Source organism: Dipodomys merriami, unplaced genomic scaffold, assembly GCF_024711535.1.
Source record: "Dipodomys merriami isolate MVZ:Mamm:240054 unplaced genomic scaffold, mDipMer1.0.p SCAF_17, whole genome shotgun sequence".
Lineage (NCBI taxonomy): Eukaryota > Metazoa > Chordata > Mammalia > Rodentia > Heteromyidae > Dipodomys > Dipodomys merriami.
In genome coordinates this window covers 21,903,711-21,917,190 of record NW_027203048.1, presented here as the reverse complement: position 1 = coordinate 21,917,190, position 13,480 = coordinate 21,903,711, and the positions used below count along the sequence as shown (strand labels likewise).

General features: G+C 48.2%; 1 long non-coding RNA gene across 1 annotated transcript in view; it reads right to left on the bottom strand.

Moving 5' to 3' along the window:
• Positions 1 to 721: 721 nt before the first annotated feature.
• LOC138829025 (uncharacterized) overlaps positions 722 to 13,480 on the bottom strand; it is a 63,036-nt gene continuing 50,277 nt past the window's right edge. The window contains exon 3 of the long non-coding RNA XR_011372471.1: positions 722 to 843. This is a non-coding gene — a long non-coding RNA (uncharacterized lncRNA). The remainder of the gene's footprint in view (positions 844 to 13,480) is intronic.

Below are 13,480 nucleotides of genomic sequence, written 5' to 3'. Positions count from 1 at the left end.
CCTACTGAGAGAAAGTTTCCATCTGTGCCATCCCACCCCGCATACCCGCAAACTGGGTGATCATATTTGCCTCAGAAACCCCAAAGTAAATCTCAGTCTGCATGTACCTTGCTTTCTGCCAGAGGGCCATTGTAGGACTTGTCCCTTCACAAGGGACCATGTCACATACCTTCAAGCACCTCTAATATTACTGACAAAGCACTTATGTGTCAGGCACACAGACTTGTGTAAAGCAGCAACCTGAGACATGAAAGCTGGGCTTAAGGCTAGAACATGGACAGATGGACAGACAATTTCCGTAACACTGTCTTCCTGTTTGAGCTCTCCATCCCTTCTACTTCATAGGGAAGAAGGAGCAACAGTAAAACACCATGGGTCAAATCAAAGTTCCACGGGCCCCAGAAAACTCCACAGCCTCTGGCGGGACCTGGGCTTAAAAGTGTCCCCGGCTCCCAGGCTCCCTCCCACACTTCTAGGGTGTCTGAGTCCAGTCCTCACTTGCTCCATAAACCAGCCCTTTGTGTGTGCATCCGGAGGAGGAGAATGGGCTGGGGGAGGGGAGGAGGGATCCGTTTGTCAAAATAGACCTCCTGAATGCTTTTAAGGGCCTGCAGTTGGATGAGTAAATATTTTCTCTTTCAGATGAAAGGTGCAATCATCACCGTTTTTTAATTACTTTAATTAGAAAAGATTGCCTTAATCTTTTACTTATCTGTACTATTGTGGGAACTGCCAGAAAATGAAGTGCTAGGAAAACAGGTGGAGTTTGACCTTTGCTCTGAGCATCTTGAATTTCTTCTCTGCTGGTAATTAAGAAGAATCAGGGGAAGTTCCTTGCAGAATCTAGGAAACACAAACACACACAGAATCAGAGATACAAGGGCACACTTGTGCTCGCTCTCTCTCTCTCCTTTCTCACATGCATGCATGTGCACACATACACATACATGTGCACACACAGAGGCACCCTCTTATGCACACATGTATACGAATAGAAGAAAATATGGACCCTCATAGGACAAATCAGAAAGTTCTAACAGAGAACAGTGCCCCTGTTTCCAACCTGGGAGGTGGCTTAATGAGTTTCCCAGGGTGGCCTAAAATGATTAATTAAGCAGACAGCCTCCAACCCCCTCCCCAAACAACGGAAACCATAACAGTCTGTTTGGGGTGGGAGCGGCAAGGTCCCTGACTCCCGGGGACCGTTGAGGGGACCGTGGTGTAAGAACCAGGAGCCCCAGATAAGGGTGATAGCAACGGCTTATAACGGCCACCAAGGCTCAGCCTACCCAAGCCCTAGCTGGCAGGCCTGGGGAACCATCTTCCTTTGCTCCTGGCTGCTAGCCTGGCCTGTGTCTCAGCATGGCCCAGGTACAAGAGTATCCTTGGCTAGATGGTAGAAAAGGCAAGGTTATCTATGGCCTCCTTCTCACTTAAGGATGCTATCTGTGGGCATTTTCTATTGTATAACAATCCTGGGAAGGGATTCAGATGTTCACCTGTGTATACAGACCTACAAAGCAAAGACAAAGAATAGAGTAGAAGGTGTTCCCTTAAATCTAGGAGCCAGGACCTTCAGAGCCCAGCATTGATTATCTACTGTAGCAGCAAACATGTTTCTAGTGAAGGAGCTATAACAGGTGAGCTGTGTGTAACAGAAAGACTCCCTCCCCAGGACATTCTGGATGTTTCTCTTGGAAGGCTCCCCAAGGGGTCAGCTGGAATGCTGAGCTCTGACTCCTCTTTCTACAAACAAAGGCCTGGCCTTGCTTCCCTGACAGTTGTGATCTCCTGAGAGACTTGAATGAGAGCAGAAACATCCAGCTGGGCGTCTGCAGGCTGTCTGTCCCAGGCCCTCTAAACAGGTCTGGTCTGGTGTAGGGCACAAGGGCTCACAAGCAGGCCCAGCCCTGCCAGCCTGGAAGGGTAGGACACAGGGTGGGGGTAGGGGTGGCACAGCTCTGTTTTCCTTTGTGAAGCCTCCAGGTGCTTGGGCGGTACCTCCTGCCTGGTGTTTATGGCATTTGCAGCCACATTCACAACTGTCTGTCTATACATGCGTCTTTCTCTACAGGTGTCTGTCTGTGTGCATGTTCTACCTGTATGTCTGCTCATGCCTGCTGGCACATCCATCTGTGTGTGTGTGTGTGTGTGTGTGTGTAGGCATACCTCTGAGAAAAAAATAATTGCAGCTTCTACCCTGTGTCACTGCTCCTAGCTCCAAACATTTGCTGAAATATATCTGCTTGAAAAGCTCTAACAACTTTTTTTTTTTCTCCTGTCCCTGGCACAGGTACTAACACTAGCAGATCTCCATGGTCAATTTAGAAAGCTTGGGAAAATATTGCTCGTAATTAAAAGTCTAGAAGGGCCTCAATTAGAGCAGTGTTCGCCCTGCCAGGCCTCGTCCCCAGTCCCGCTCGGCAGCATTCCTGTCCTGGCTGGAAAAGGCCTTTGATTTGTACCAAATGTTCAGTGGCCACGCTGGACTGGGCCCTGGCACTGCCTGGACTGCCAGCTGCTCAGGACACAGGCCAGCTTTGGCCCCAAGGCCTCTGACCAAAACCAAGACTTGGGCTTTGTGAGTATGGACCTGGCTCTTTCTACCTCCTGACTTTCTAGCCCCTATAGACGCTGGGGCTCCCCTTTGGAAGAGGGGCAGAGCTCTCTACCTCCCTAGAAACAGGGACTAAGTTCATCTCCAGCAGCTCTCTCCAGCTCTAGTAGAGTTCAAGGCTGAAGCTCAGGCCTACTCAAGGAGGAGATGGCTATCGCTGGTACAGAAAGGATGTTGGGGCTGCAGCAAGCAGCCGTCTGGTTCTCCTTCTGGCAGAGACCTACCTGGAACTATAGGTACCTCAGCAAATGCAAGCAGGGGCTCCAGACCCCAGGGCTGGGAGGGATCAGAAACAGTAGAAACCCACACACTGTAGCCGCTGCGTGGGTTGAAGAGCATAGCTCAGCTAACAAGTCAAGTCTGAGTTCTTCCCTCTTAGTGGTAGGTTCCAGGCAACCAAGGACAAATACAGGCAAAAAGGTGCTTTCCCTTCCCCCTCAAAGAACAAAGGCTCAAGCAGGTGCTTTGCTGGGGTGGGTGGACACAGAAGTTCTGAGTCAGCTGAGGGGCAGCCATCTCCCTCCCAGGCCATGTTCATGCACATACATGCACACATACACACACATGCATGCATGCTTTGGCAAGCACCACCACTGAGTCACACAGATTTGTATCCATGTTCACAAGGTCTATGCACACATTCACGCGTGCACTCACACACCCAGAGGCCACCAATGGGCCCTCCGTGGCCCAGGTCATAGCCACCTCCACATATTTGCATTCCTCCACTAGCACCCATTCACAGTCTGAGACACACAAACCCTGCCACCAAGGCCCACAGGCCCTGGCAGGCCTATGTTGCCTTTGGGGGTTCCCTGACTCCAAATGGCTGCTTCCAGCTCCTCTCAGACAGGCAAGAAGCTACAGGGCCAGGCCTTGAGCCCCCCAACTACACCTGTGGGTCAGAGACAGGGTACTAGAGCAGCCTAGGTGTGAGTCTCTGTAGTGGCTCAGGGAGGGCCAGGCCCCAGCAGCAGGGGACCGGCAGGGAAAGGGTTACAGGCTAACTAGAAAAAACAATTACTAACGGGAAAGGCAGCACATTCCAGCCCTGCTTAGCTGGGCCGCGCCAGGGCCGTGGGTGGTTCTTGGATTATGCATTTCCTTGAAAACAAAAAGGAGAGTTCAGGGCAGTTCAGCTGTGCCCTGAATCTCACTCTGGGCTTTTGTCTCCAGCCCCCTCAGAGCCCCGCGTGCCTGCTCACACGCACACACAGTCCCACTGGCTGCACCAAACGGCCACTGGGAAAGTGAGAACATGGATATCTCAAAAAGCCTGCGAGCAACGCAGGGTCTGGAATGGAAAAGTGAAGAAAGAATGGAGAAGAGAGTCTGGGCCCTGAGAACTCACGGGGCCTGAAAAGACCCTTCTGCTGGAGAGCTGTTCCTTCATTCTCTCACCACAGCCTGTGGAGCTCCTGCTCCACCCCATCGGGCAGGCCCAGGGCTGGGCTGTGAGGGGAGAGCTGGTCTTCCTACTTTCTCCTGGGTGAGGTCTTCTACCCATCCCTGTCTCAGGTCCAAACACATTTGTCTTTGTGCAAAAAAAAAAAAATCTCCTGACATACTATTATATTCATACTAAAGTGTGTGTGGCTAAAAGGTTAAAGGGAAACCCTCCTAGGGTGATTTATTTTTAACCAGGATGAAACAGTGGTGTCTCCCTGTGGAAGAGGAGGAGGGAACAGCCATCTTGTTATAATCATCAGAACAGAAAGGAATGGCCGCTGAGTGTGAATAGACATATCCTTCTTGTTAGCATGGGTTCCTTTGACCCCTCCCCCCCCCCCCCGTACCCTGCCCCCCACCAAAGCATAGGGAAGCATAATGGACCTATCATAAATGGGGAAACTGAGGCTCAGAGAAAGATTAAGACTTTGCTCAAGCCATTGCATGAACACAGTTGTCTCCTCCCTCGAACTCTCTTCCTAGCTCAGTTCATTCCAAAAACAACACATCCTTTAGGTCTCCGCTTGAACACTGCCTCTGTGTGACCGCCTGAGCAGGCTGCTCTCCTGCCTCTCTGTTCTGCCCCTCTGATCTTGTACATTTTTACTTTTTGTCTGTCTGCCTCATCAGACTGTAAGGCCCTGGAGGGAAGGGCTTGACTCTGGTCTGCAGTGTATTCTCACACCTGGCATAGTGCCACAAACATTCAGTTAAGTATTTGTGGCATGAATAAAAAAAACACGGCCAGAGAGCTGAGACCTTTAACCAGGTCTTGAATCCAGGCTCTCAACAGCCAGATGTCCACATACAACTGTTCTTTCTTCCACTCTTCTGAACTAAACCCAGAACAAAGCCTCCTCCTTCCAGCCCTGACTGTAGCTGAAGAAGCCTAAGCTCTAGGAATATCAGATTTCCCATTGGGCTGTATGGTAATTATGACATGCCAGATACTAGGTGACAAGGTTTGCAGAGGACTTCCCTGTACAGGACATCCATAGAGGACACAGTCATCTACTTCTCTAGTCCACAGTCATGGCACCTGCCATGTGTGTCCACTTTTAAAAGAGAGTGGAAAGAGTGGTGGAAATGGGGCTGGGAAGGTGGCTCAGTGGTAGAGTGCTTGCCTTGCATGCATGAGGCTCTGGGTTCAATTCCCCAGCACCATACAAAATGAAAAGACCTGAAGTAGTGCTGTGGCTCAAGTAGTAGAGCGCTAGCCTTGATCTGAAGAGCTGAGGGACAGTGCTCAGACCCAGAGTTCAAGCCCCATGACCGACAAAAAAATGAAAGAGTGGTGGATGTGAGAGACAGACTCAGAAGGAGGCCAGGCCAGAATGGGAGTGTCAGGCACAGGGAACAGCATGTGCAAAGGTATAGAGATAAGAGAGAGCCTGAGAGGCACAAGGAATTCACTGGGCCTGGATCCGAACCAGAAAAGGGACGCATTAAGCTCCCTCAGAGAGGCCAAAGTCTGCTGAACCCAAGAAAGAAGTCAGGGCTTCAAGAGGCAGGCCAGAAGTTATTGAGTTCTTCCTATACCTATCCAAACCCCAGGTCATTTCCCCACTTCTGTCTGGTCTCAATCCTGACCCCAGAATTTCTGGAAGGAGGTGCATGGTGGGACAGAGCTCTGAAGGACCTACATAGGACCTATGGACATGGCCAGTGGCCAGCTAGTAGTGGATTATCTGTGTCAGCCAGTCTCAGCTCAGGTGACATTCTTTCCCTTTGCTTCCCTCTTCAGATTGGACAGCCATGTGTAGACAGAATGTGAGGAGAGAGACCCAAGCCTTGATCTCGGCCAACAAGTCTACCATCAAGGTAGAAATCACTGTAGTAATGAACACATTACTGCTAGCAGGGGGAAGGGGTAATAGGAGGTCCACAAACAATGCCAAGCTACCTAACAGGCCAGCACTCTGCCTTAAGGCCCCTAGGAGAAAGAATGTTCTAGGGGTCTGAGACAGAGAAACAACATTTTGTCCTGAGGCATCATAGGCCCAGGACCTAGCATATTCAGAAGTGGAGGCTCAGGAGGGTCTACAGAAAAGGGCAGAATCAAGGCTACAAGTAGGTCTAGCCAGGGAGGTAGGGGGCCAAGGGATATCCCCCAGGGGCCTGCTGAGTCACAATCCTCCCAGGATGTTAATCTCTCCCCTTCCCCTTACATGCAGCTCACCCAGGACTTGGCCCAAGAGGGAAGGGAGCCCTTAAACACCCTGGAGGGTGTTGGAGAGAGGAACCAGCTGGCCCCCTTCCTATTCCTCTGTCTTCAGCCCAGGCCTCCAGGGATGGCTCTCCACCTCTTTCTGGAAGGCTCTGGAGACAATGTTCAAAAGCCTGGACTCTCCCTATTTGCAACCCAACCTGCCTCCTCCCAGGGAGAGCAGGAAATCCTCACCACAATGCCTCCACCTCTGCATCCTCCACCAGCCCTGATGGGCACCGCTGCCTCCCCTGCACAAGACCAAGTGCTGGGACTGGAGTGGGTGCAGTAAACAGGAATGGGTTTAGACTGAGCTAAGCTGATCTGACGTGAGTGCAAGCTTTTGCTCTGGCCCCCGGGGGACTTCGGTCTTCCTGCTTTGGACGTGTGTAGGAGGAGGCTTTGGGGTGAGATCTGTAGTTTTGGACCTCTGCTTTTGGAGCCCAAGTGTTCTATGGGGAACCAAGGGCCACAGTGTCTCTGTGCACACACACGTGCATGTGCACACTCATGAGTTTGTGCTCCCTCCACCCCCACCCCCAAGCCTTGCCTTTGCAGGAGGTGCATTTAGAGGAATCACCCCTCCGCTCCCCACAAAGCCTCCTCTGTGGGCTCTTCAAAGTGACCTTGCAGGGCTTTGTCTGGGAGAGGAGGACAATGATTCTATCTGTTTTTCAAATATTTGGGGTCTGCTAAAGACCAACACATTTTTTTTTAAAGTATGTATAATTTGAGGGCAATTTGATCCATATGTTTCTGATTCCCTTGCACTTAAATCATCAAAATATTGATTTTTAAGAGCCATTTGATGTCTAAGAAACCTTTTTAATAAGCTTTTAAAGCTCTTTAAACCAGAGCCTAGAGCCTATGCCAGAGCCCCGGCTGTCCACCGGCCAGAACACACCACCCACTCCCTCGGGTCAGGACTATTTGGAGCTGAATTTCCCTTCCCCTCTGTAAGGCTCCACCTCTGGTTGGCCTCCCTGCTTCCCCCAGAACTCCCCAGGGGTTCCCGTGATTCCTTCTGCTATTTTGGCAGAGGGGCCCACCCCCTCTTTCTCCTCTCAGACCTCTCATGTTTTTCCAAGGCACCCTTGAGACATAAAGCAAAAGGAGCAGCCATGATGTTTACTCTTGAAGACTGCATACTATTTAATCATAGACATATGTTATCATCAATCTAATTAGCCCCATTTGAAAAGCAGTCAGGTCATCTCCCTCTGCACATCGTTACCCACAGTTTTCCTTTTCTCTTGTTTTTGCTTTTTCTTTTGAGTCAGGCGCTTGCTATATTCAACCCGAGCCAGCCTCAAATTTGAGATCTTCCTGTTCCAGCCTCCCTAGTACTGGATTACAGATGTATATTACAATGCCTAGCTATGTACATTTCTGATCATATCTTTTGGATATAATTCTAGGTACAAAAATATTGGATCAAAGGGGCCACAGCATTTTTCTGAAAATCTATACCAACTTTTATACTTCCACAGGTCTCCCTGTCCTGGTACTCTCAGTGGAAGTCAAATGACCCTCACTCACATGAGGTCTTTTCTGTGGTATACATAGATGCCTTTTTAGCACAGATGGTTAGGAGGCCTTGCAGCAGAATACTGGGGCTTGAACTCTCGTTCTGCTCCTTACCAATGGGGAGTATTTCTTACTCTGTGCCTCTGTTCTCCCACCTATTATTTGAGGATAATAGTATTTACTGCCTCCGTTTCTCTTGCCGATTAAGTTTAATCACCTACATAATATACTTGGAATAGTACCTGATACAGAGCTTGGGTTCAATAAATGATGACTAGCATTGTTTTCCTTCATGTTTTTCTTTCAGCCCAGAATTTTCTTCTCCTCCAACTCTTTTTTTTTCTTCTTCTCCAACCCTTGCCCAACTCTTGCTTCGTTCAAATGTCTAGCCCACCCCCTCTTTTACATTCCAAGGGCACCATCCCTTCCCCACACATGCCATTCCTACCCTTACATGAATGTCTGTCATTCCCACTCAGATGTCAGTCCCATGAGGGCAGAGTTGGGGTTCATCTGATTCCCAGAGTCCCCCACAATGCCTCCCTGTTGAAGTGAGCAGAGTGTAATACAGAGGCCTGCATTGGCTGGGGGTGACCTTTGACCTATCATTTCTAATATTTCTATGCTGTTACAAAGAGTAGAGATTTTTTTCCCCTATGAGGACAATCAAAAGAGTGTACTGAGACTCAAAATCCCCAGGATGAGCTCTGAAATGTAAAGATGCCAATAGCATGGGGCACCTCCCTGGCCAGTCTGCATGATGAAGCTTGTTTTGGCGGGAAAGTCTTGCTGCCACTCACCATGAATGCAGCTTTCTGTCCTAGCCAAAGCTCATTTCAAGATCTTTTGATTTGGTCTTTCACTTTCTGATCCATTCTCTCTGTCTCTGTCTCTCTGTCTCTGTCTCTCTTTGTCTCTCTCTGTCTCTTTCTGTCTGTCTCTGTCTCTCTCTCTCTCTCTGTCTCCAATCAGGAGAGACTGTGTCCCTCCTTCTCTGGCTCTGTGCCGGGGCTGTTCTGGAAGGCAGAGCCATGCTCCTCCTTCTCTTGTGGGAACTTAGGACAACAGTCAGGCTTCTGCAGGGAACTAGAGGTAGCTTCCTGTCACCTTACTACTCTGCCCTGCAGAAACTCATCATTAGACACCCCACCCTCCTGAGGCAGCCTGGACAGCAGAGGTATTCTTTGATTTGGAGTCTTCTAGAAGCTGCTCAAGACGGCCTTCTTCTGGAAGAAGGAAGAACTGAATCCCAAAGACCAGACAGAGAGGACCTCCATTGCCTCAATCCCATACTTACAGGGAAACCCAGTACTGAGCCACAAAGTCTCACTTCCATTCAGATCAATAGAATTTAATACCCAAAGCGCTGTGCAAGCCTGGGAAGCTGGGCAGATGAGCCCCTAAATAGACTGTCACTGAGGCTCAGGGTAAGAAGTACTTTGAGAATCACAGAGTGACCCCCCCCCACACACACCCCCCACACAGACCCAGCACACACTCATTCTTCAGGCATTGTTTGCCTGCGATGTTTTCTGTCCTTCATCCATTACAGAGGGGATTATTACAACCTGATTGTTCTTGGTCTATGGACACATATGCATGTACACATACATAGGTGTATACATTTAGTACTTAGAATTTCAGGTTCTGACCTGAAATTCTGGTCAGACGCTGGTGGCTTACACCTGTAATCCTAGCTATTCAGGAGGCTAAGATCTGAGGATCACAATTTGAAGCCAGCCTGGGCAGAAACATCTGTGAGACTCTTATCTCCAATTAACCACCAGAAAACTGGAGTGACTCTGTGGCTCAAAGTGGTAGAGCACTAGGCTTGAGCAAAAGCACTCAAGGATAGCACCCAGACCCCAAGTTCAAGTTCCACAACTGACACAGAAAAAAGAATTTCAGGTTCTGGAGCACAAAGATCTTATAGCAAGTTTCTCCTAAGTTTCTTTTAAACTTTCCACAGGACCAGGCACAAAGCTACTATTTCACATGTAGACGAATAAATGAAATGAACAACAAATCCTCAACACCCCACCCTAACAAGTTAGGCTGTGCTCTGGAGAAAGGATTAGACTGGAAGCCAGGAGCTGTACATTGAAATGCTGAAGGCCCATGTGACCTGGGTTAGGGGGAGTTTGACCCCCTTCCATTCCTCAGTGTTCATCACCACCGAGAAGGTGTTGAATTGGACACAGTGGGGACACAGTGGCCTTCCTCCTTCCACCAGGCCTGCTTCTCATTGCCAGCCCCACTCCGCCCCCTCCAGACAGAGTTCATCAGACTTACAAAGGCACCAATCCAGCTGGGGTCTCTCTGATCCCCTACCTCATAGGACTCAGGGCTATTTTGTCAATATTCTCCAGGAACAGAGAAAAAAGCACAGCAGCTTTCAATAAAGCCTGGTAGGCAGGTCTCTGTGAGGACAGGGATTAAGTTTGTCTCTGTTGATCTCCCCTCCGGTCAAGGCTGTCTGGGAACCAGCTTTGGATTTTCTGGGGTTGATCCTCCGTCCTGTGTTTCCATTACCTTTGTATTACCCTTGCGCCATTTTTAAGCGTTCCCTTTTGCAGTGTCTTTGCATAGCAGAATAAATCCCAAACAAAGCAAATATGGGTCTAGACTGATTCTAAGTGAACTTCCTTTCTCTCTTACAGTCCCCACATAAGAAGGAAACTTCCAGGCCTGGGTACCTCTTCAAGACCTCACTGATTATTCCTACCAGTGGGGAGTGTCTTGGGGGTGAGAGATAATCTCAGAGGGCTCCAGATTCTCTTCCTCCCAGCCCTGGAGATTTGCAGGCTCACAAGCTGATGGTGATGGGTGTGTGGATCGATCTTCAGAGGATTATCTGGATTTAGAAGGGTCACTTTGGGGTCAACAAGTCTGGGAGGACTAACCCTAATTCCACACAGAAGAGGTGGGCATGGGGTTCTCTATCTCCAAGTGACATCTTGCTTGTTTGCCTAGGAAAAGAAGTCGGACACCTCTAACAGGGTCTTTCTCTGCACTAGAAGACATCTGTCTCAAGCGCTAGGGTGTCAGTTCTTTCTAAGCAATATAGTCACAGGGACATGAGTCTGTGTAGACAGTGGATGCTGTTCGCCAGTAATTTATGTAATTTTTAAAATCCAAGTTATAAGAACCCTGGTGTAATTCTTAAGCCAGGTGCCAATGGCTCACGCCTATCTTCCTAACTACTCAGAGGTCTGAGGTCTGAGGATCCTAGTTCACAGCCAGTCCAGACAGGAAAGTCTGTGAAACTCTTATCTACAATTAAGCATTAAAAAAGCCCAAGTGGAGCTATGGCTCAAGTGGTAGAGCGCAAGCCTTGAGTACAAAAAACCCAGGGAGACAGTGCCCAGGCTCTAAGTTCAAGCCCTAGGACTCACACACACACACAACACACGCAAAACACACACACACACACACACACACACACACACGCACGCACGCACGCACGCACGCACGCACCACGCATACATCCTAAGCCCTTTGAGACTGTCACCTACCTCAATGTTTTGGAATAAGAGAAGCTTTCATGTTCAAACAGAATCTTTTATTTAAAAAGAAAAGAATTGAGATTTGTAGTTGTTCAGGAATGGTTAAAATTATTGATAACAGGCCAGGCATAATCCTGTAATCCTAGCTACTCAGGAGGCTGAGATCTGAGGATTGTGGATCAAAGTCAGCCCTGGCAGGAAAGTCCATGAGACTCTTATCTTTAATTAACCACCAGAACACCAGAAGTAGCACTGTGGCTTAAGTGGTAGAGTGCTCACCTTGAGCTGAAGAGCTCAGGGACAGTGCCCTGGCCCAGAGTTCAAGCCCCACAACCAATTTAAAAAAAAAAAAACAAAAAATAAAATGTAGATAGATAGATAGATAGATAGATAGATAGATAGATAGATAACAAAACTAGGTATTGAATCTTGCAGGTTTTCTCTGTATCTGCTTCTAATGGAGCACAATCTAAGATTGGAGACAATAGCCCTAGATCCTTATGTAGACCCTTTGCCCACTCTTAAACAGAGAACTCATGAAGCTCCAAAGGAGTTGGGGTCTCTGTGTGTGTGTGTGATATGTATGATATGTGTGTATGGCAGGACTGGGGCTTGAACTCAAGGACTCCCACTCAGCTTTTTTGCTCAAGGCTGGAGCTCTGTTACTTGAGGCACAGCTTGACTTCCAGCTTTTTTCTGGTTCATTGGAGAGAAAAGTCTCATGGATTTTTCTGCCCTGGTTGGCTTCAAACTACAATCCTCAGATCTCATCTTCCTACCTCACTAGGATTACATACATGAGCCACCAGTAACCAGTACCAGTTAGTTTTGTTGTTGCTAAGACCAAAAACAGGCCATTGAACTGTGGAAATTCAACTACTTTGGAAAGTTTCTCTAACTTGAACTTGGGAATACCCTTTGTTCTTTTTACATTGCCTGAGATTGTAAGGTAGTATGGACAGAGGACTTTTTTATCAGTCTTCCTAGGTAAGCCAGGTTGGCCTGGACCTCTCCATCCAGACCTCTCCTTTTCATTCCCCTACCTCAGCCTCTCAAATACTGTGATTACAGAGGGGATCTACGATAGAAGACATTCTAAGCAAGCATCAAGGTCTCACAGAGCTCATCAGTGACCATTTTAGCCTATCACTATGGTAACAGAGTGGAACTTCCCTAGTAGGAAACACAAAATTAATTTTTTTAATGGTGCTCAACAAAGAAAGTCTTCAGAAAATCTGAAAATAAGCGTGCAAACAAAAACAAAAACAAGAGGGCTCACTGGTGTTCCATCACACAGAATAATTGTATAAAATACATTTGGAGGTTTTGGCTGGCCTTGACTCCCATCCACACCCCACCTTTACTGTTTTGCCAAGACTGATGTTGTTGGCAGGTAAGAGGTACCAGAGCAGGGTTCCACCAATTACAGCCCACAGGCCAGTGCTGGCTTGGGATCTTCATTGGTAAATAGAGCTCACTGGCCCACAGTCATTCATGCCTGTTTGTTTCTGTTCTGTCACTGCTTGCTTTACACCCTGACAGCAGAGTTCAGGGTTAGTGATAAAGACTGGGTGACATACAACATTGCAAATATTGAGTATCTGGCCCTTCACAGAAAAGCTGTTAATCCCTGGTCTAAGGCATCTTCAAGATGGATAATGTAGACATGCTAAATGTCCCCCAAAGTGGCCCCTGTAATTCCAGATTATTCTCAGTGGAGTTGTGTTATGTTATGATATACACAAAAACCTATGTTACAGAGAGAGCCGTACAGAGTTGGCATCCAGCCTGGTGGAGGGGTGGACTTGGGCTGAGATGCCCCCATGAGGCTGATAAGTGAAATCAACAATGTGGCGTCTGTGCCTCCTGTCTCTTGGCTATCTCCAACTGTTGTCTACAGCAAAATGCTGTTGGGATGTTTTTGTCTTCCAAATCAACACTCAGGGTCAAAAGAGGATGGAAGGCAAGCCAAGTTTGAGACATTTTTAGATGATTAACTGAGACAAAGGCCATCTTCTGAAGCTACCAGTCCAGCCAGACCTTAATTTAGTCAGTCCTTAACTTTCACCATGGACTCATTAGTACTCGTCTATTGACAATTCTGTAATCATTCCTTCCCCCATGGACAAAATGAGTTCGTGACAAAACAGGGGAAGCCAGCATGGTGGCACACAT